The sequence below is a fragment of the Camellia sinensis genome, chromosome 13, assembly GCF_055761805.1.
Source record: "Camellia sinensis isolate YWXY chromosome 13, ASM5576180v1, whole genome shotgun sequence".
Classification (NCBI taxonomy): domain Eukaryota; kingdom Viridiplantae; phylum Streptophyta; class Magnoliopsida; order Ericales; family Theaceae; genus Camellia; species Camellia sinensis.
In genome coordinates this window covers 150,677,484-150,699,306 of record NC_138973.1, presented here as the reverse complement: position 1 = coordinate 150,699,306, position 21,823 = coordinate 150,677,484, and the positions used below count along the sequence as shown (strand labels likewise).

General features: G+C 40.2%; 1 pseudogene; it reads right to left on the bottom strand.

Moving 5' to 3' along the window:
* Window positions 1–12,202: 12,202 nt before the first annotated feature.
* The window catches only part of LOC114284528 (uncharacterized), a 28,549-nt pseudogene continuing 18,928 nt past the window's right edge, over window positions 12,203–21,823 (bottom strand).

The following is a 21,823-nucleotide window of genomic DNA, read 5'->3' as shown; positions in this document are numbered from 1 at the left end:
TGTGGTTTAGAATATTTCTACTAGGTCGTGGCTCACCCTTTATGGGAACATCATTTTCAGGTTCAGGTGATAAACTACCTCCAAGGACTTAGCTTGGGAGGGTTTGGCTTCTGGTTTGAAGAAGACTACCTTTAGTTAATTGTCTTTATTTATTAGTACATGTAAACATTCAAGCCTAGGGCTTTTCTTGTTTTGAGTTAGAACTCATATTTTTGTATCCAAGTGTTGGCTTGGAAAGATGTAAGCCTGTAAGGCATTTTACTCAATGTTACATGTAATGCTTTATTTAGTAATACTCTGATGAATGAATTAATAAATTGTCTTCTTTAAATAATGCATGTCAATGATATATATAATGGGTTATTTTTTGAGGGCGTTACAACTTGGTATCAGAGCGTACCGGGTTTGAATACTTTGGGTACGTGGGACGTGAATAGCATCACATTGGGTTCGTCTCGTTTGATAGAGACTTAGTGTAATGTTATATGCTTATGTGATAACATGTTTATGTGATTATGTGGGTATGGAATGTAATTTCTAGGATGTTGATTGGACCCTTGAGTTTCTAGTAGTCTTGTTGGAAAGGCACTTGATCACTGCTGCTTCCAACCGGAAGTATAGTAACGCATTGGGACTATCATTATCCGGGAATGAAATTCGTAGGTGCTTATGTGATTATGTGCTTACGTGGAATGTATTATTGTTGTCCATTGCATTAGGACGCGAGTGTTTAGCTTCGGCACATTTATTAATGTGCTAATGTCTCTGTTTCCTTTATTAGGATGTCAGGACGAGGACGAGGACGCGGTAGGCGTGGTAGGCCGGGTAGGCAGGAGGTGCCTGTGCCAGAGGAGATTCCGGCAGTTCAGGAGGGAATTGGCCAGGCTAATGTGGCCGAGCCAGTAGGCCAGCAGGCTATGGGCGCTTTAGCTCGAGAGATAGCAGGAGCATTCAGGGAGTCAGTAGGCATTCTCAGAGCTGAGAATCAAGCTCAGGTTGTTGCTGCTGATGCAGGACCTTCCTTTCTGAAGAGGGAGTTCTTCCGGTCTAATCCGGATGAATTTGTGGGTGATCCTAAAGAGCCACTTAAGGCAGATGAATGGCTCGAACAGACAACGAAGACGTTTGAGATGCTTGGCATCGAAGACGAGGGGTTGAGAGTGACCTTGGCATCTTTCCAGTTGAAGGGGGATGCAGGTCAGTGGTGGAAGTTTACTAAGGGGCGTATAGGAGGTACGTGGGAGGCTTTTGTGAATGCTTTCCAGGAGAAGTTCTTATCTCCAGCAGTCAGGGAGAAGCTGCGAGACCAGTTTTGTCAGCTTAAGCAGGCGAGTTCTTCAGTGGCCGAATTTGAGGCTGCATTCACTAGTTTGTCCAGGTTTGTACCTGAGTTGGTGGCGTCTGAGGAACGTCGTTGTATTGAGTTTGAGAAGAAGTTGAGGCGTGGCCTCAAGCTGAGAGTTGGGGGAACTATGATTCGGGATTATGGGCGTATGGTTGATGCTACAGCCCACATGGAAATCATGATGCAGGAGGAGGAGGAAGGGCAGAAGGGCTCCAAGAGGAGTCAGGATGGTCAGAATGATGGTAGGAGACAGAAGGGTTTTAATTCCCAGCAGTCTCAGGGTAGCTTTTCTAGATCGACTTTTCCTGTACCGAGTGCTAGTTCGGGGAAAGGCAGTCAGGGAGACATTACCTGTTTCAAGTGTGGCCAGCTGGGCCACAAGTCTCCAGTTTGTCCTCAGAGGGGAGGAGTTCAGAGAGCAGCATCTTCTTCGGCTCGATCTCAGAGCCAGAGTCAGGGTAGAGGTCAGCCACTCTCGTGTTTTCAGTGTGGTCAGCCAGGGCATATGAAGAGGTATTGCCCGCAGTTGGGTGGCACATCTGGTGCATCTGGTTTGAGGCCGATTCAGGGTCAGCAGCCAGCTCAGTCGGGTCAGGCCTCGAGGGCCAATCAGGGAGGGGTTTCATCGTCTCAGTTGGTGCAGCAATCTTATGCTCCTAGGGTTGAGCAAGTTGATCAGAGGTCGTCTGGGCGCGTGTATGCTGTTACCGCGCAGGATCTTGTGCCAGCACCATCAGTTGTGAGAGGTACCTTCTTGTTTTGCAACTCGGTTGCTAATGTTTTGATTGATACGGGTGCATCTCATTCCTTTGTGTCTGCTGCATTTGCATCTGTTTTGGAGTTGGAGTTAGCACAGCTAGCATCTCCTATTTGTGTAGTGTCACCTCTTGGGGGTGAATTGATTTTGAAACAAGGCGTTAGGGGTTGTGATATAGAGGTTGATTATCATAGAATCCCATTTTCCTTTGTAGTTATGCCTATGAGGGGTTTCGATGTTATTTTGGATATGGACTGGTTATCGTCATACCGGGCAGTTATTGATTGCTACCGCCAGAGGGTCACTTGTTGTACTGTGAGCGGAGAGTATTTTCTTTTTCTGGGGGACCGGGTTGGTGATGTGTTGCCACCGGGGTATGTTCCACGAGGACGGAGTGAGCTTAGGGGTCTACTTGCTAACCTTTCGATTAGTGAGGATGAGGAAACACAGATTGTGTTGCCAAGGATGGTTTATGAGTACTCGGACGTCTTTCCCGAGGATCTTGTTGGTTTGCCACCGCATAGGGAGATTGAGTTCTCCATTGACCTAGTGCCCGGCACGGCGCCGATTTCGATGGCACCTTATCGTTTTGCCCCAGCTGAGTTAGTTGAGTTGAAGATCCAACTCCAGGAGTTGCTAGATAAGGGCTTTATACGTCCTAGTGTTTCGCCGTGGGGAGCACCAGCTCTCTTTGTTAAAAAGAAAGGAGGCGCTTTGAGACTTTATATAGATTACCGGAAATTTAATCGGGCTACGGTTAAGAATAAGTACCCTATGCCTCGTATAGATGATCTGTTTGACCAGTTGAAGGGTTCCCGTTGTTTCTCTAAGATAGACTTGAGATCGGGTTACCACCAGTTGAGGGTCAGGAAAGAGGATATTTCGAAGACGGCATTCCGTACGCGGTATGGCCACTATGAGTTTCTGGTGATGCCATTTGGGCTCACCAATGCACCGGCAGTTTTTATGGATTTGATGAACCGGATCTTCCGGAAATTCTTGGATCGGTTTGTAGTCGTTTTTGTGGATGATATCCTTATCTATTCGCCTTCTGAGGAGGAGCACGAGAAACACTTGAGAGTGGTGCTTGAGTTACTTAGAGCCCATAGGCTGTATGCCAAGTTTGGGAAGTGTGAGTTCTGGCTGAGAGAAGTCAAATTCTTAGGCCATGTGGTATCCGGTGAAGGAGTGTCTGTTGATACATCCAAGGTAGAGGCAGTGCAGGATTGGGCACAGCCTAAGAGTGTATTTGAGATCCGCAGTTTTCTGGGATTAGCTGGGTATTACCGTCGGTTTGTGAAAGATTTCTCCAGGTTAGCATCACCGTTGACTAGACTGACTCGGAAGGGAGTCAAATTTGTATGGAGTGAGACTTGTGAAAAGTCGTTTCAGGAGTTGAAAGTTAGACTGACTACCGCTCCAGTATTGATTATTCCAGAGAGAGGGTTGGGTTATACAGTCTATTGTGACGCCTCACGAGAGGGTCTGGGTTGTGTGTTAATGCAAGAGGGGAAAGTAGTTGCCTATGGCTCACGTAAGTTGAAAATTCACGAGCAGAATTACCCTACACATGATCTAGAGTTAGCAGCTGTGATATTTGCCTTGAAGATTTGGAGGCATTATCTTTATGGTGAGAGGTTCGAGGTGTTCTCGGATCATAAGAGTTTGAAGTATTTGTTTACACAGAAAGACTTGAACTTGAGGCAGAGGAGGTGGATGGAATTTATAGAGGATTATGACTTTGAGTTGCATTATCATCCGGGAAAGGCCAATGTGGTGGCCGATGCCCTTAGCAGGAAACCTGTTGGTGACATAGCTAGTATAGCCATCCGAGAATGGGAGATGTTGGGTGCACTTGGGGAGTTTGATTTACTTCTGGGCGAATCCGTTGAGGCTGCGGCCTTGTTTTCTGTTATTGCACAGCCTTCACTTGTGACTCGAGTGTTAGAGGCTCAGAGAGGTGACTTTGAGGTAGAATCTCTCCGTGAGAAGATTTCCGGTGGGAAGGTTGAGAAGGGTTTGACGGTGTATTCTGACCTGAGTGTGAGATACCGAGACCGTCTGTTTGTGCCGGAGTCTTGCCGAGAGGAGGTACTCCGAGAGTTTCATCATTCACGCCTTGCGGAGCATCCGGGAGGCACTAAGATGTATCGGGATTTGGGTCGCCAGTTTTGGTGGCAGGGTATGAAGAGAGATGTGGCAGCTTTCGTATCTAAGTGCCTTACTTGCCAGCAAGTGAAGGCCGAGCATCAGAGGCCAGTGGGTTTGTTGCAACCCTTGCCTATTGCCGAGTGGAAGTGGGAGCATGTCACTATGGACTTCGTTGTAGGTCTTCCGAGGACTCAGCGGGGTAGTGATGCTATTTGGGTGGTTGTAGACCGGTTGACTAAGTCGGCGCACTTTATTCCTATGCGCGTGAGAGATACGGTAGATCATCTTGCCGACTTGTATATTCGGGACATAGTGAGATTGCACGGGGTCCCAGTGACGATCGTCTCAGATAGAGATCCTCGTTTTACTGCCAGGTTGTGGCAGAGTTTGCAGAGTGCCTTAGGCACTAAGTTGACCTTTAGCACGGCTTATCATCCTCAGACTGACGGACAGTCCGAGCGTACTATTCAGATACTTGAGGATATGCTTCGGGGTTGTGTTCTAGACTTTAGTGGGTCGTGGGAGAGGCACTTGCCGTTGGTGGAGTTTGCCTACAACAACAGTTTCCAGTCTAGTATCGGTATGGCACCTTTTGAGGCCTTGTATGGCCGACCGTGTAGATCTCCTGTGTGTTGGGCCGAGGTGGGTGATGCACCTCTGCTGGGTCCAGAGTTGGTGGGGGAAACGACGGAGAAAGTTGAGCTTATCCGTAAGAGGCTTGTTACAGCACAGAGTCGTCAGAAATCGTATGCCGATCGTAGGAGGAGACCTTTGGTGTTTGAGGTGGGTAATCATGTCTTTCTGAAGATATCACCTAGACGGGGTTTAATGAGGTTTGGGAAGAGTGGGAAGTTGTCCCCTCGGTTCATTGGTCCGTTTGAGATCCTTGAGAGGATTGGCGAGGCTGCTTATCGTTTAGCTTTGCCGCCGCAGTTGTCCAGAGTACATGACGTGTTTCATGTGAGTATGCTTCGGAAGTATGAGCCGGATCCATCACATGTGTTGGATTGGACCGATTTAGTGGTTGATGAGGATGTTTCGTATGAGGAGAGACCGGTTCGGGTCTTGGATAGGCGGGATCAAGTTTTGCGAGGCAAGACCATCCCTTTGGTAAAAGTTTTGTGGAAACATCATGGAGTGGAGGAAGCCACTTGGGAGCGTGAATTGGAAGTCCGCGAAAAATATCCGGACATGTTTATAGATTTGTAATCTTGTATTTAGATTTTGTAATATTGTTGAACTTAAGAGCTTTATAAATGTCTTAAGTTGTAAAACACTGGGTGTGTTTTGGTCAATGGTTATATTTTGGAATTGAATTCGATATGGGAATTGCTAACATTGGAAGGAATAATGCACAATAGTAATGCAGGTTGAGATATATGTTGTTATTATATATATATTGTGAGATGCCTCTTGATAAAGAGATGAAGTGACCAGTATTGGGTCAAGTTGTTTATTATTGTTTTATAATATCTTTGGGAATTGAGAAAAAACCTGTTTTCAAAAAAAAATTTATGCTTAATTTCGGGGACGAAATTCTTTGAAGGGGGGGAGGTTATAGCGACCCCGGTCTTTTCCCATTTGATTATTCTATCCGAACTCAGGTTCCGTAGATTCTGTCATTTTATAATTGTTGTGTTGTCATTTATTTTCTCATTTGGAATTATAGGATGTGTTGGGCAGGTTTGTTTCAGGTTGGTTGGGTTTAGAAACCAAGTATTGCTGTCCAGGATTTTGGTTCTTCGCTCGAGCGAGGAGTTGGTCGCTCGAGTGAGAGATGGCGTCCAGTATTGACCTGTAGCTCTGCATTCTTGGCTCGAGCGAGATTTTCTTCGCTCGAGCGAGTTAGTTTGTTCTTCGCTCGAGCGATGGTTCCTTCGCTCGAGCGTGAGTCTGATTTCAGACCTGTGGATTTGAGTTCTTCGCTCGATCGAGTTTTCTTTCGCTCGAGCGAGCTTTTGGGTTGTTGGCTCGAGCAAGGTTTCCTTGGCTCGAGCGTAGCTTTTCTGTGTCTGGTCGCTCGAGCGACAAAGGCTTCGCTCGAGCAAGCCTGTCCAGTTTATATACACAGCAGCGGGTTTTGATCTGTCCTTTTCATCTTCTTTTGATTCCAAACCCTAGATCCGACTTCTCTCTCCCCCTACTCACCTTCTCTCTTAGATTTGATCCACTTAGGGAGTGTTTCTACCCTAGATCCTTCATTAAAAAGATAGAGTGAGTCGAGGGCTTCCATTTAATCTGAGCATTTGGCGATTTGGAGCACTTTGGTATTTGGGCACTCATCTATGTCTTCACCTTTTGGGTTGTTTTCTTTGAGGTAGGGATTTTCCTACTCCATTTTATAGGTTTTGTTCTAAGTTTTGGTATTTTGATATGTTGGGGATACTTTGGTAAATTCTGGGAAAAATCCTAGTTGTATTATTAAATTAATTTGTATAATTAATTCATGGAGTTGGGAAAAGATAGTTTAATTCATGGAATTTGGGAATTCATTGATTAAATGGCGTAGTCGGATAATTTGAATTATTTGTCTATTGAATTGTTGACATAGTTATTTTCAGTTTAGAAATAACTGTTTTGGGCTATCGGTGGAGGATAGTCGTGATTGTTGTAGACATTGCATGTGGATTAGGAATAACTGAAACTAATCACATTGGTTAAGTCATTAATTTTGACTATTGCATTGATACAGAAAATACGTGTATTGATTGAGCATTGCATTTGCATACATTGTTTTGTGTGGGAGGAGATAGGGGATGTACTCCACGGTTTAGGGGAAGATAGGGGATGGACCTCTAAATCGGATTTTTGTTTGGGAGGAGATAGGGGATGGACTCCATTAGCATCACTTTTATGTGTGCTTATTTATATAGAAGTGTTTTATTGATACAGCACTAAAATGTGTATCAATCCGGAAGTATGAAGTGTTTTGAATTGAGCTTGAGTCTCATTTGTTTGTTGATATTGGAAGAATGTGAATATGATATATATAATTCACTGTTGTAAGTTCGGCCAGGTTCTGAGCCATGTTGATTAAGTTGGAAAGTAAAATGTATCTTAGACAATAGTGTCATGAGGCTGTAAAATGAAGTAATTGATTATCTTGGTTAACCATCTGTTGAATGCTATTGCTTTATTCATTGCTTATATGTGGTTTAGAATATTTCTACTAGGCCGTGGCTCACCCTTTATGGGAACATCATTTTCAGGTTCAGGTGATAAACTACCTCCAAGGACTTAGCTTGGGAGGGTTTGGCTTCTGGTTTGAAGAAGACTACCTTTAGTTAATTGTCTTTATTTATTAGTACATGTAAACATTCAAGCCTAGGGCTTTTCTTGTTTTGAGTTAGAACTCATATTTTTGTATCCAAGTGTTGGCTTGGAAAGATGTAAGCCTGTAAGGCATTTTACTCAATGTTACATGTAATGCTTTATTTAGTAATACTCTGATGAATGAATTAATAAATTGTCTTCTTTAAATAATGCATGTCAATGATATATATAATGGGTTATTTTTTAGGGCGTTACAATATTAAACCCATCAATATAAACATACATTTATATACAAAAGATCCACATTTCCTCAATTCATCAGAGTACTTCATTACAAAAGTATTACACGTTAGCAACAAAAGTAAATGCCCTACGGGCTTACAGCTTTCCAAGTTAACACTTGGTTACAAAGAGAGTATTGACTCGGTTACACATTAAGCCCTTGGCATAGAATTTACATGTAACACATCAAACGGAGATAAGAGAACAAAAGTCTGTCCGCCTCTAGCCTCCCAAGCTATGTCCTTGGAGGTGGCATGCTACTTGAACCTGAAATGATGTTCCCATATAGGGTGAGCCACAGCCCAGCAGAGATATACTAAACCAATTATAAACAATGCCTAAAAGATTAGCAACTGAAAGATGGTCAATACTTATACCTCCATTTATATCTTATTTCAATTCCATGACAACTAAGTCTATGATACAATTCAATTTTCATTTCTTATTCAACTTTGAGTTTGAAAACAAGGCTCAGTACTCTGGAAAAAAACATTTGATGAGGTTATAGTTCATCACTAGAACACCTTCGAAATTCACGGTGGATACCCATTTTGATGTTATATCAATAACACACAAACTACTTCCATACTTCACAAACGATGATGATATACATTTTAGTGTTATATCAAATCAAACCAACTTTTCAATAGATAAGTATATGAGCTATATCAATACCACAACAGATAAGCATATGAGCTATATCAATACCATAACAGATAAGCATGTTCCACATCAACAGATAAGCATATAAGCTGTATCCACACTTCACTAGACAAGCCTATGAGCTATATCTACACTTCACAAAGACAAGCATATGAGCTGTATCTTCACTTCTCTAGACAAGCATATGAGCTGTGTCTACGGAGTTCATCCCCCATCTCCTCCCAATCCTATCCGGTTTAGAGGTACATCCCCCATCTTCCCCTAAACCGCGGAGTACATCCCCCATCTCCTCCTCTACACAAGCAATGCATATAAACACAAAGGTTCTATACACAATATAACGCATGTAAACACAGAATCACATACTCAATCAATCAATACATAAATTTAATGTATTCTACTAACCGTCTACACATAATGCATATAAACACATTGGTCATATACATAATCACTCAATACATACAGTTAATGTATTCTATCAACCGTCATACTCTATGACACATCCGATTGATCAGTTTTAGTTTGCCTAATCATCATGCATTGTCTACAACAATCAACACTACCCTCCACCGGTAGCCCAAAGCAATTATTTCTAAGCAGGAAATAAATGCACAAATGGATAATATTTCAACATTTCAACTAGATGAGCAATAAAAGATTCATCTACACTCTTTAGTCACATACATTCCCAATTTTAACATTCTCAATTCAATTCCTCATTTTCTTCAATTAATCGTATGCATTAATTAATTAATCCAATTAGGGCAAATCACCATAGTTCACAAAACAACCCTAAGGTTCCATTTCCATCAATGTCCCAACATTAATCTCATTTCTCTATGCCTAACATGCATATAGGTTTATATATTTAAAACCCCAACTTTTGTAAAATTACACAAAGGCCCAAACTTTCTCAAAATTACCCAACAACCCCCAACATATCAAAATGCTAAAATTCAAAGACAAAGCTCATAAGATGGGGTAGGTTATCCCTACCTCGAATGATGGGGCTCAACGAAGGAGATGAAGAAACGGAAATGCTCCAAATCCTGAAATTTTCAGATTAGAAGATAGCCCTCGACGATCAACACAACTTTTGTAAAGGCCCAAGGTGAGAAAACAACTCCTACTAGATCAATTCTAAGAGAGAAGTTAGGGTTTTAGAGTGAGGTGCTCTCCAATGGAGGTTTTGAAAAAGTAAGAGAGAGAAAGGAAATCAAAAAGTGATCAAAAAAAATGATTTCACGGACTGATATAAAAACAGGTCCGCTCAAGCGTACAACACCCCGCTCGAGCGTCAGACACAGGTTCACGCTCGAGCGTCCCAAGATCCGCTCGAGCGCCGGATGCACTCTCCCAGAATTTTCTGCAGATGTCCAAAATGCTGAGAGAAGGAAATTCACGCTCGAGCGTCCAAACGTCCGCTCGAGCGGAAAGGCCGCAACAAAATCCCGCTCGAGCGTCAAATATCCGCTCGAGCGGAGAGACCAAAACCTGGGCAAAAATTCTAAGTTTAAAAACACGACCAACTTATTCCCAACTTGTCCAACACAACCCAAAACTCTAATTAAAAGAGTAGGGGATAGAAATGAGGATAAGACAACAACGAATCTACGGAACCGAGTCCGGATTACAGTTAAACAACAACAGGAAATACCGGGATAGCTATATCTTACTTGCTTGAGTCTTCAAATTTATGGCATGGTAGACTAGGACATGTTAATTATGGATCTTTGCGTAGATTAATTAATATGGAATGTTTACCTAAATTTAACATTGATTCAAATCATAAATGTGAAATTTGCGTTGAGGTAAAATTATCTAAAGCCCTTTTTCATTCAATTGAAAGAAGTACGGAACAACTTGAATTAATTCATAGTGACATTTGTGATTTTAAATCAATTCAAACTAGAGGTGGGAAAAAGTATTTTATTACTTTTATAGATGACTATACTAGATATAGTTATGTTTATTTAATTCGAACCAATGACGAAGCTTTGGAAACTTTCATTCAATATAAGAATGAAGTTGAAAATCAACTTGGTAAGAAAATCAAAAAACTTAGAAGTGATAGAGATGGTGAATATGAATCACCTTTTGGTGAGTTTTGTAAAGAACATGAAATAATTCATCAAACCACCGCTCCTTACTCACCTCAGCAAAATGGAATTGCTGTAAGGAAAAATAAGACTTTAAAAGAAATGATGAATGCCATGTTAATAAGTTCTGGATTACCTCAGAACTTGTGGGGGGAAGCAATACTTTCTACAAATTATATACTTAATAAAGTACCCCGAAAGAAAGTGAATCAAACACCTTATGAAATGTGGCATGGAAGAGTACCATCCTACAAATACTTAAAAGTGTGGGGGTGTTTGGCTAAAGTGGCTATTCCTAGTCCTAAAAAGACTAAGATAGGTCCTAAGACCATTGATTGCATTTTCATTGGTTATGCCAAGAATAGTAGTACATATCGGTTTTTGATTCATAAATCAGAACATTCCAAAATGCATGTAAATACTATTATTGAGTCAAGGAATGCATCATTCTTTGAACATGTATTTCCAAAGAAGACTGGACAAGAGACTAGTACTAATAAAAGATCTTTTGATGCTATTACTACTCAGGATCAAGAACATGATCAAGAACAAGAGTTAGACAAAAATGAGGAAGAAGAACCTAGGCGTAGTAAACGTGCTAGAACCTCAAAATCTTTTGGTCCAGATTTTTTAACATTTTTGTTAGAAAATGAGCCTTTAACTTTTAAAGATGCTATGTCCAGTCCTGAAGCTCCTTTATGGAAAGAAGCTGTCAACAGTGAAGTTGAATCCATCTTGCAAAATCATACTTGGGAATTAGTGGACTTGCCACCAGGTTGTAAACCTCATGGGTACAAGTGGATTTTCAAAAGGAAAATGAAAACGGATGGATCAATTGAAAAATACAAGGCAAGACTTGTGGTCAAAGGATTTAGACAAAAATAAGGTCTAGACTATTTTGACACATACTCACCGGTTACTAAAATAACATCCATTAGAATGCTAATTACCATTGCATCTCTATACAATCTAGAAATTCATCAAATGGATGTGAAAACCGCTTTCTTAAATGGTGAGTTAAATGAAGAAATTTACATGGAACAACCAGAAGGTTTTTCTGTTCTAGGAAAAGAAAAGAAAGTGTGTAAATTGGTTAAATCATTATATGGTTTAAAACAAGTGCCAAAGCAATGGCATGAGAAATTTGACAAGGCAATGATGTCAAATGAATTTAAAATTAATGAGTATGACAAATGTGTTTATATTAAAAACACAGATAAAGGTTATGTCATTGTATGTCTTTATGTAGATGATATACTCATCATTGGTAGTAATAATGACATGATTAAAACTACCAAGAAAATGTTGAATAAACATTTTGACATGAAGGACATGGGCATTGCTGATGTAATTCGTCAGGTTTTAATTCGTCGAACAAATTTATTTGAAGTGCTTCTATAAATTTGTGAAGATCATTGTATCATGGGAGATAGACGCCACTCAACCGTAAGCACTATAGCGGGGCGAATCTGTCTTAAGGACAGAGTGTCACACACTCAACTTGGTCTTTTAATTTTAATTCGGTTCGATAAATAAATTCGGTATGTTATTTATTTATTTTGTTTGATTTAGTTTTAATTTATTTTATTTACACAGAAGATTGGTCCAACAGAAACCAATTTATTGTTTGTCTCACAAGAGGCCGATAACAGGAGACTTGCCGAAGACTGGCTTTTCGCTGTTATGACAAATGTTTTTTCTTCGTGGTTTTGCTTCTTTAAGCTTGTTATGACATCTCTCATTGATGGGCTGTCTTTCGGATTCTTGGTAGTACAGAGAAACGCGATTTGTAGGACAAGAAGCATCTCTTCTTGAGCATGTTTGCATTGGCCTGCAATGTTGTTGTCCAATGGTTCTTCTGATGCCCTTTTGTTATGAATCTTACTCCGAACCCATTCTACAATATCTGTAAACTCTCCAAATTCAGGGTCTAATGGCTTTTTTCCGGTTACAAGCTCTAGACGCACTACTCCAAAGCTGTATATGTCACTCTTTTTGCCATGACCCAACCCCACCCCTATTGGTTTAGAATCATAACTAGCCAATAATCTTAAATCACATTCGATCTCAAAGACAAAATTTCAAAATATTTAAATAATATCGGGACCTAAAGCGGAAGCAAAACAAAAATAATAATGTCCATTGAACTTGTGCATACTTGATGACTAAAATAATTAAAACATTTAAACACAATAATAATTTATATACATATACAAATCTTATATACCTCACACACATATACATTTAAGACTCAGCAAAATACAAAACTCTGACAAAGCTAGGGGGTTGATTTTCTTGGCTCTACTCGAGCCTAACTTGCTCCATTTCAGAAGCTCTTCAAGACGCTAACATGCGTAGACTCCAAGGCTTTCTCTATCCTTGTTGCTCAGTTTGCTTACCTACATATACATATAAATAGTGAGTTAAAGCCCAGTGTGTAGTAATAGAATAAAAAGGTTAAATGAATGAAGTTCAACGATAGTACAAAAACATGTCTTACAATTTCGAAATTAATCTTAAATCATTTTCAAAGTGAGGCATTTGCCACATTAAATCAAATTTACAACAAAACATTTTCCATGTCGAATCCCATATCAAAACATATCTTTCATTTTTGGAAGCAATCCATTTTAATAGGCAGAACATTTCGATTAGCAATCATATCATCTCTTTACAATAACAAAAGCCATTCGTATCATTATATGTGGTACATGCATGAAACAATAATATTCCAATAACAATGGACCATAAAGGTCAAGCCAATGGACCACGAAGGGTCAAACACTAGAGATCTCTGTGTTTCAATCAATTCAATAGCTATGGTATTGTTACCCCGAGGCAAAGGCTTAAAATCAATGGCCATGGTATTGTTACCCCTAGGCAAGGGCTTATGTTCAATGGATGCCACAATACAGTTTCAAAAGTGAACTTCATTCATCAATAGAAAATAACATTTTAATAAACCATTTAATCGATCGCATATTGATTTCAAGAACAATAACAATTTAAAAATAAATATTACTTGAATATATCTTTATAAAGTTACTATTCAGTGGGTTAAGTCGATACAAGGCCTCAAACGTCCACCTATACAAATCACATAACAAAAACACAATAGAAGCACCATTCAATATCCATTTCATTTTAATTCGACTCTCTTTGTATGTGTTTCTAGCTTGTTTCATGACTATATGAGTCCAATTTCTAATACAAAAATTTCTTTGATCATTAAGATTAAAACCAATAATTTCATGAATATAATAATTTTAACATTTTTCTTCTTTTGTGTTATAAAACATAAAATTAGAGCTATAAAGCTCTTTAAAAGAAACATTTGCATATACGAAATTCAAATCAAAATCAAACTAATTTTTAATTCTCAAGTATAAATTGAAATTTATTCCAAAATTTGTCCAAATTTAAATTTAATTCGTTTTCTTTATATCAAACCCACAAATTTTAAAACATGAATTAAACTTTTGAAATTCTTGAAATTTTCATGATGTATGTAAAAATGGAATCTACTTTCATTATTAATAATAAAAATCAAACTTAAATAATGAATTACAAAATCAATTTCTTAGAATTTCAACTTAATTCAATTTTTAACCAAAAACTTAATTTATGATCATAGATGTTCCAAAATGTGTTTAAATTGAATAAAACTTTTAAATTCAATTACATGCATGGATCAAACAAATTCTTAATTTTCATAATAAAATCAAAACTTTGTCCTACTTTAGGATTAATTCTAAATTTCCATAAATTTGATTTTTCTAAACCTTTTCCTTTTTCTCTTCAAAATATGAGATTGAATTAGTTCAAATTTTTTAAAATCCATGATGCATTTATAATTAGAGTATTTCAATTGTAGAATTTACTCATGCATGTAACAATGAGGCTTAATTTCATGCAATATCACAACATCAAATCCAAAATAATTAATTTCCATAATCATGAACCTAACTTAATCTCTTCATCTTTGTTTTCTAACTTCTTCCAAATTATATGAAATTGAACTCAAACTCATTAATTTAAAGTGTAATACAAGAATTCTACAAAAATTAAACATAAATGTCACACCTTAAACTTTAATTGGCTAAAATTCTTGAGCTTTTCCTTTCTCTCATTACTTCTCTTCTTGTATTCCAATCCCTTGACTTGAATTCTCAAGGACAATAGTTTGAGTTCCCCCCCCCCCCCCCCCCCCCTCTCTCTGCCGTACGGTTTTCCAGGCCAAGCAAACAAATGAAAAGCTTCCAATTTATTACATATAGTTGAGTTCATTCTCCTCAAGTTCTAGAAATCTCTCTAACTTTCATTCTTTTTTATTTATTTATTTTTATGTGTATATATATTTTAATTGATTAGGATTGATTTGGCACACCAATTACACATTAACATAATTTAATCACCACTTAGTCTTAATTAATCTTGATTAATCAAAAAAATCTCACATAATTTAATTAATCTAATTGACTTCAATTAAGGCTGAATCAATCATAAAATTTATTAATCTAAATCAAATTTTTAATCAAATTCCCAAAAGGCTCCAAATATTAAATTAGACTCATATCCATCATCAATTTTGATTTCTAACACCAATAAGGCCTTCAATTTCAGATCAAACTCAAAGTCTCCGTCAATAAATTACATATTCAATTGAACACCTCATAAATAAATTTAATTCATAATAATCTTAATTTCCAATCTTCACAACTTAATCAACTCCAATTCGGACCTAATTAATAAAATCTCAATTTTACCAAACTGAATCAGATATTTAATTAAACTCCCATATGATCCGATACTCAAAATTAAAATAATTCAATTCGTCAATTTCACCTTCTTGAGCCACTTAAAGCTTTTAATTTCTAATTCCAAAATAGCTCTTTTATAAAATTATATACGAATCAACACCAATATTGTTCATCAATTTTGCAATTAAATCAGAATAATAATTAGTTAAAATCTAAATCACCTTAATTAATTAAATATAAAATATTATATGTGGCGGGGTGGTCACACTTTTCGCCTACCTTAAATGTGTAACCATATTCTGTAATATCAAACATTTGCAAGAATTTCAGGACACTTGTTTGCGCAAAAAACTAAACTCTGGAAAAGTAATGTGTGACATTGTCCCAAAAAAAAACAAGAATATATTGTATTGTTTGTGGTAAATGAAGATTGGGAATTTACTAGGTGCTATATATCCAAAAGAACCAGCCACCATTGAAACTGTTTCATTCTTCTGAACCATTGTCCTTGCTAATCCAAAATCTGCAATCCTAGCCTCAAAATCTGCATCAAGAAGAATATTATTGGACTTGACATCGCGGTGAATCACCGGTGGATTGCAATCATGGTGAAGGTAAGCCAATCCATTCGCAATGCCCACAGCTATGTTATACCTCGAAACCCAATCCACCAACATTTTCATAGAATTTTCACCGAGCAAGGCCTCTCCAAGGTTGCCATTTGGCATGTACTTGTATACCATCATCACATCATTCTCGTTATGAAGGTACCCCAATAGCCTCACTATGTTCCTATGCCGAAGCCTCCCAAGTAAATTTACTTCTCCGAACAAGTCATCTCCAGTTTCAACATCTACATCCGATCTCCATAGCTTCTTAACCGCCACAATTGAACGTGGGCGTTGGATTTCTGCCTTGCAAACAATCCCTGTTGACCCCATACCGATCACTTTTGACTCCTTCACACATGCTAATATGTCAGCGCTCGTGAAACTGAGCCTTTGGAATGCTATTAGCCTCCAGGGCCACTCTGCAGAGCTCCACTTGTACCAATCTGTGAAGAAAGTGTTGTACAAGTACCATCTTTTGTACAACTTTTTCCCTACAAACACAGTCAACCCGAGAGATAAAATCACTGAAATCCCAACAGCAAATCCAACGATAATGTGATTGATGATGTGAATTTTCCTTTTCCTTTTGCTTTGCCATGATGCAGTGGTGAAAAAACTTTGGGAACACGGTGGAAGGATGCCATTGCCACCACAAAGTTCCACGTTGCCTATGAGATCATTCGGATTTATGGTCGTCAAAATCCCATTGTTGGGAACCGGTCCCTCGAGCTTGTTGTATGACAAGTTTAGCATTTCCAGGGCAGGCAAGCTTCCAAAATTCTCAGGTATGGTTCTGGTGAGTGAATTGTTCGATAGATCAAGAATCGCCAACATAGGTAGTGCCGCTATTGTAGACACCCCATTTTTGATCGTCCTCAAGACTTGGACGTCACCGTTCGAACACTCGGTGATCATCCATGAACGTGTTCGTTTGGAGTTCCCGAAGGTCTCGGCTCGCGCGCCCTGCCTCAGGATCTCCGAACTTGACCGTTTAGTGTCTGGTTTTGCACCGAACACTCGTGTTTTGCCTTTGGAAGGGCAGGGAATGCCTTATGAGGCATCCCCACACACCACCGGCAGTGGCTAGAGGCCACCGGCTGGTCTTTTGCTGCCATCGGCACTTTTGTTTGCCGGTCGGCACATTTTATTGCCGGTCGGCATAGTTTGTTGCCGGTCGGCACTGTTTTTTGTCGAAGTGACATTTTTGGGCAGCCGACCACTGTTCATCCACTTTATGGAGATATTTTGTGCCAGCTGTGATAGCTGGCACCAACTCTTCCCCCCTCCATACACGTGTATGGAGGGATCTCCCTCTAGCCAAGCTTGTTGTATAAGCTTTGCAAGAGGGAGTCCTTTAAGAGAGGGGCTTTCCTCTTGGATCTAGGTTAGACTTTTGGAACCAAAAACCAGAGCTTTGAGATATAGATACATATTATCTCTATATCTCCATCTCTCCCCTCCTTTGTGTGTGTTTCCTTGGCCTAAAGGTGGTTTTTACCTTACTTTTGCACCATTAAACACACTATTACACCTTATTCCGAGATTGAGGAACTTGGGGGGTTGTTTCTTGAGTTTTTGGACTGGTTTTGATCAAAAGAAGAGGGCTAGACCATTTGTTCTTCAAGGGTTCTTCAAGGGTGAGCATCTTGCTTTTTATTCCCCAAACTTGCAATAGTTTTCTACCTATCTTGCTTGTTGTTTTAGCTCTTTTGTATAACATGAAAAAGGCTTATATTTTCATGCTTTAGAACTTTCATTAAGGTCATTTTGTGGTTTGAGTGTAAACTCACTCTATTAGGCCTTGTTTGGTCACTTTTGTTGCCTCTTTGGTTAAGCTTTGGTCATCCTTGTATTTTGATCTCTTCACCACTGAAAATCAGTATATTTTTAGTGTTAAAAAAGTCGGTTTGAAGTCTTGCATAGGGGAGGGACACCCCTCTCCCTTTATGGTCTTGTTTCCTTGAGTTGTGGCCCAAAAGGGTGACATGCGTGCTTGCTTGGTTTTTGCTTCATTTCAGAACTTTTTGGGTGTTTTTTAGGTCATGTGGGATCTCTGTTTTTGGCCGGATTTGTGCCTCCTTGTATGCTTGTAATACTTGCTTTGTATTGCTCCATTTTGCTTAGAAGTGTATCTCATGATTAGGCCATGATTCTTGTGTGTGTTGGCTTAGTTCCATGAAGCTTTTGGGATTGTTTTTCCATGCTTAAGGTCTGTTGGTTATCCATTTGGTCATGCTTGGCATGTTTGTCATAGGTACTATGTGTTTTGGCTTGAAAGCTTTGAGCATTTTGACCTCTAGCATGCATGGTTGTGATTACCCTCATGATTTAACATCATCTAGGACCACATTTTAGTCCAAGAATCATGTTTGTATGTGTGCATGCATGACCTCTTTTGTGCCTTAAGGGTGTACCCTCTTATGCCTAGGAATGAGCCTTAGTGCATATGCCTCTTGGGAGTCACTTTAGCTGCCATATTAGGAAGGTTTGGAGTCCTATCTTGGTCTGCAAATCTCTGTTTCTACTTGTTTTAATCATGCCATGAGAGGTCGTGTTGGTGGGGATAAGTTGTCTCCTTTTTTGTGCCTTAATCTTGGGACCATAACTTTGCTTTTTAACATGAGTTGTTGCCTATCATTTTGAGCATTTTTTGGTGCTGTTTTGGGGTGGACTAAGGTCTGTCCCTTTATGGTTTAAGGCCCCCATTGCATGCTTGCTTCATTTTTGTTGTATGGTTGTTCCATTAAGCCTCGTAGCATGTGAATCCCATTCCCAAATTGGTCCATATTTGCATCATATTTGCATCTTGTATGCTTGGCATTATACATTTGTCATGTTAGTTGCATAATGCTTGTTGTGCTTTGCATCTTGGTATCATGTTGCATTTTGAGCCTTGTGAGCATGACATGCATTGCATTCACTTGGTTTGGGGTGTCAAACCAAGTGTGGGAATCAAGGAACATTCATACTTCAAGTGATGTAATGTGCCTCGATTCCCGGTCACCGGGGCCTTTGACTTCAACTTGATAAGGTTTCGGATCCCATTTTGTTTGTTGCATGCATCTTTACATCAAATGGCAAATTTGATTCTTTGAGCCACCATGCACCATTGATGGCTCGAGGATCGAAGGTCATGCTTCTTTGAGTTCAAAGCATGATAGGAAGCATGACCATGCCCACATGTACCTGAAAACCCCATGCCATGCACTGTCTGTTCCTTGTTTGCTGTCAATTTGTCTTCTGCAGGAAGTTTCTGCCGACCGGCAGAATTTGGTGCCGACCGGCAATCTATGGAGTGCCGATGAATCCAACAAATGCCGGTGGAAATTATGAAGTGCCGGTGGGAATTCTGTCTGGCCGGTGGTGCTCTGCAGCATGTAAGGAACCTGCTCCAAGATTTGGGCAATTTTCAGAGAGACACGACAGTACAAACAGAGGTGGCAGGAGTATGGTACGGGTTTTTCGGGCGAGTCAAGTTCCGAGCATGCATCATCTGCACATCCCGAGGCAGAGGCTGCGGCCACCCTCTTCTTTCTTTTGCATCTTTTCTTTTAATTAATTAGAATTTTTGTAATATTTTATTTGTTTATTATTTTGGGACTGTAATATTCATTTGGACCCTCTGAGTGAGGGTAAATATGTAATAAGTGTGGGTGAGTGTGTGTATGTCTTCCAATCCCCATTTCTTTCTTCCCTTTTATTTACCTGCTTATGGTGGTAGATTAGGGTATTTTTTGAAATTAGCATACCTTATGCTATGCATGCGTGCATCCATGCATTTGTATTACATGCATTAGGCTCGGTACATCACGCTAACTGCATTTGTACTTCAAAATTCTAAACCGAATATGTGATAATTGTGCATTTTCACATGCCATGTTTAGGTCTAGCCGAGCCTGCATAGATTGCATTTTGCATATGATGCATTAGTCATTTTTAACATGAACTAGGGCACGCATGTTTGCTAACTAGTTTACTATTTTGGCACGGAGTACGATGTAAGTATTTATGCTTTAGCATCCCGCATGCGTGTGAGTGTTACCATGACGGTATGCCTGCCATGCGGCTAAGTGCTTATGTGTTAAACTGCTTTGAATGCCTGTGGGTGGAGGTTGGATTGTTTGAGTTGGAAAAACTCGTTGAAATCCGCATTTTTAGCCTACTTGCGAGTAGCAAATTCAAAACATTTTCAAAAACAAACGGATATGCAATGCTTACTTCCAAATTAGGCAATCTAGTCTATACTTGTTTGCTGCGCGCATAACATAGTAATTCTAGGCTAATAATTGGTTTAAGAACACGTAACGTTTTCAAAATTGGATATCACGGTTAATAGAGGCCGGTCTTCGGACCGGGCGAAAGGGGGTGCTCATAGCTGACCTTCCCCGATCGTACCCAAGCTCCCGAGCCGAGACAACTCCGGTGATGACGGACATGTGGCCTTCGGCACCGAGTCAGGGTTTCCTAAATTTCCCCATTTTTTTTAAAAAAAAATATTTAGGTGGCGACTCTGTATCTGGCAAAGCAGTCCATGTTTGGCACTACTTTTTCAAAATCTGTTTCTCAAAACGATTTGCCAGATTTGGACTCTTTGGTTCAGATTAAGAACCGTGACACAAATCAAGTCCGAACTGTAGCGTGAGGCCCTCACCGGGGCGCGTCTACAGTTTCTTGCGACTCTGCTGGGGAGTTTAGAGAGCTTGACTCGAACTCATGATATCCTGTTTTGATTTCGCTTATGTGTTTCTTTGCATTGCATGTGCATTGGTGCGCCTAGGAACACAGTGTTTGCCATCTGCCATTCCTGAACGGTTTACCGGAGGCTTGTCTTGTCAAGGCATGTCCATAAGGCTGACCGGCTATGGGCTCTGACAGCATGGGAACACAAACCCCGGTTTACCGGGGCACCCCTTTTGACCATTCGACCTAGTACATGTTCGGATCCATAGTGACCATCCCAAGAATAGGACAGGTTGCTTACCCGATGTTAGGTTGTTTGAAAACCGCTGTGTGCATAGTGAAACCCTAGCTCCTGACAAAATAGGACAGGGAAACCCTACCCCAACATAGGGGTGTTTTTGTTCTCTTTACTTGCTATGTGCTTCTAGAATGTATTTCTACAGGGAAAGTACATGTCAGTTTGCAAGTTTGAGTATCAGACCTGAGGATGCCAGTATTTAGTATCAGTTATAAGAATCAATTATCCGCGGGTATCAGATTTAGTATTTTGGGGAACAGAAATCTGGGAACAGTGATCGGCAGTAGGGTACAGTTATTTGGCTACACCCGTGTTTGATCAGTTTGGACTGAAATGCTGCCTGTTTTTCCTTTCAGTTCAGAGAGTGGCAGAGTTGATACAGAATAGCCAGTGTCTCCCCTTTGCTGAGGTAGGATTTATGGCGGCACAAAATTCAGAAGAAGTTGTGGTTATGACGGCTGCATTAGAGCAGGGGACCGCTCCGCAGAGTGAGGCCAGCATCAGTATGTCACACCCACCCAGGTCGCCCGTTGTGCACCCGGTTTGGGCTCCCCAGTTATATCAGGCTCGTGAGCCCACCACCTTTGAATTGATGGGAATGATAGGGGACCTCCAGTGGTCCGTGGCCGATCTAGCCTATGGAATGTCGGCTTCACCGCCAGCGGCGCCGTATGCCGGGAATTTCGTACCACAGGAGCCCCCGCTACTGGGGCGGATTGTGATAGAGCTCAGCCAGCCAGAGGTGGCTTCCAGCTACAGCCGCGACATGCCAGCACCGACCCAGACCCTTGATCAGGCTGAGGCCAGAGGAAAAGACAAGGCAAAGGTAGACGCCGACCCTATTGAACAACTGCTGTGGGCAGTCGAGGCTCTGAAAGTCAGAGGGATGAACAAGCAACAAACA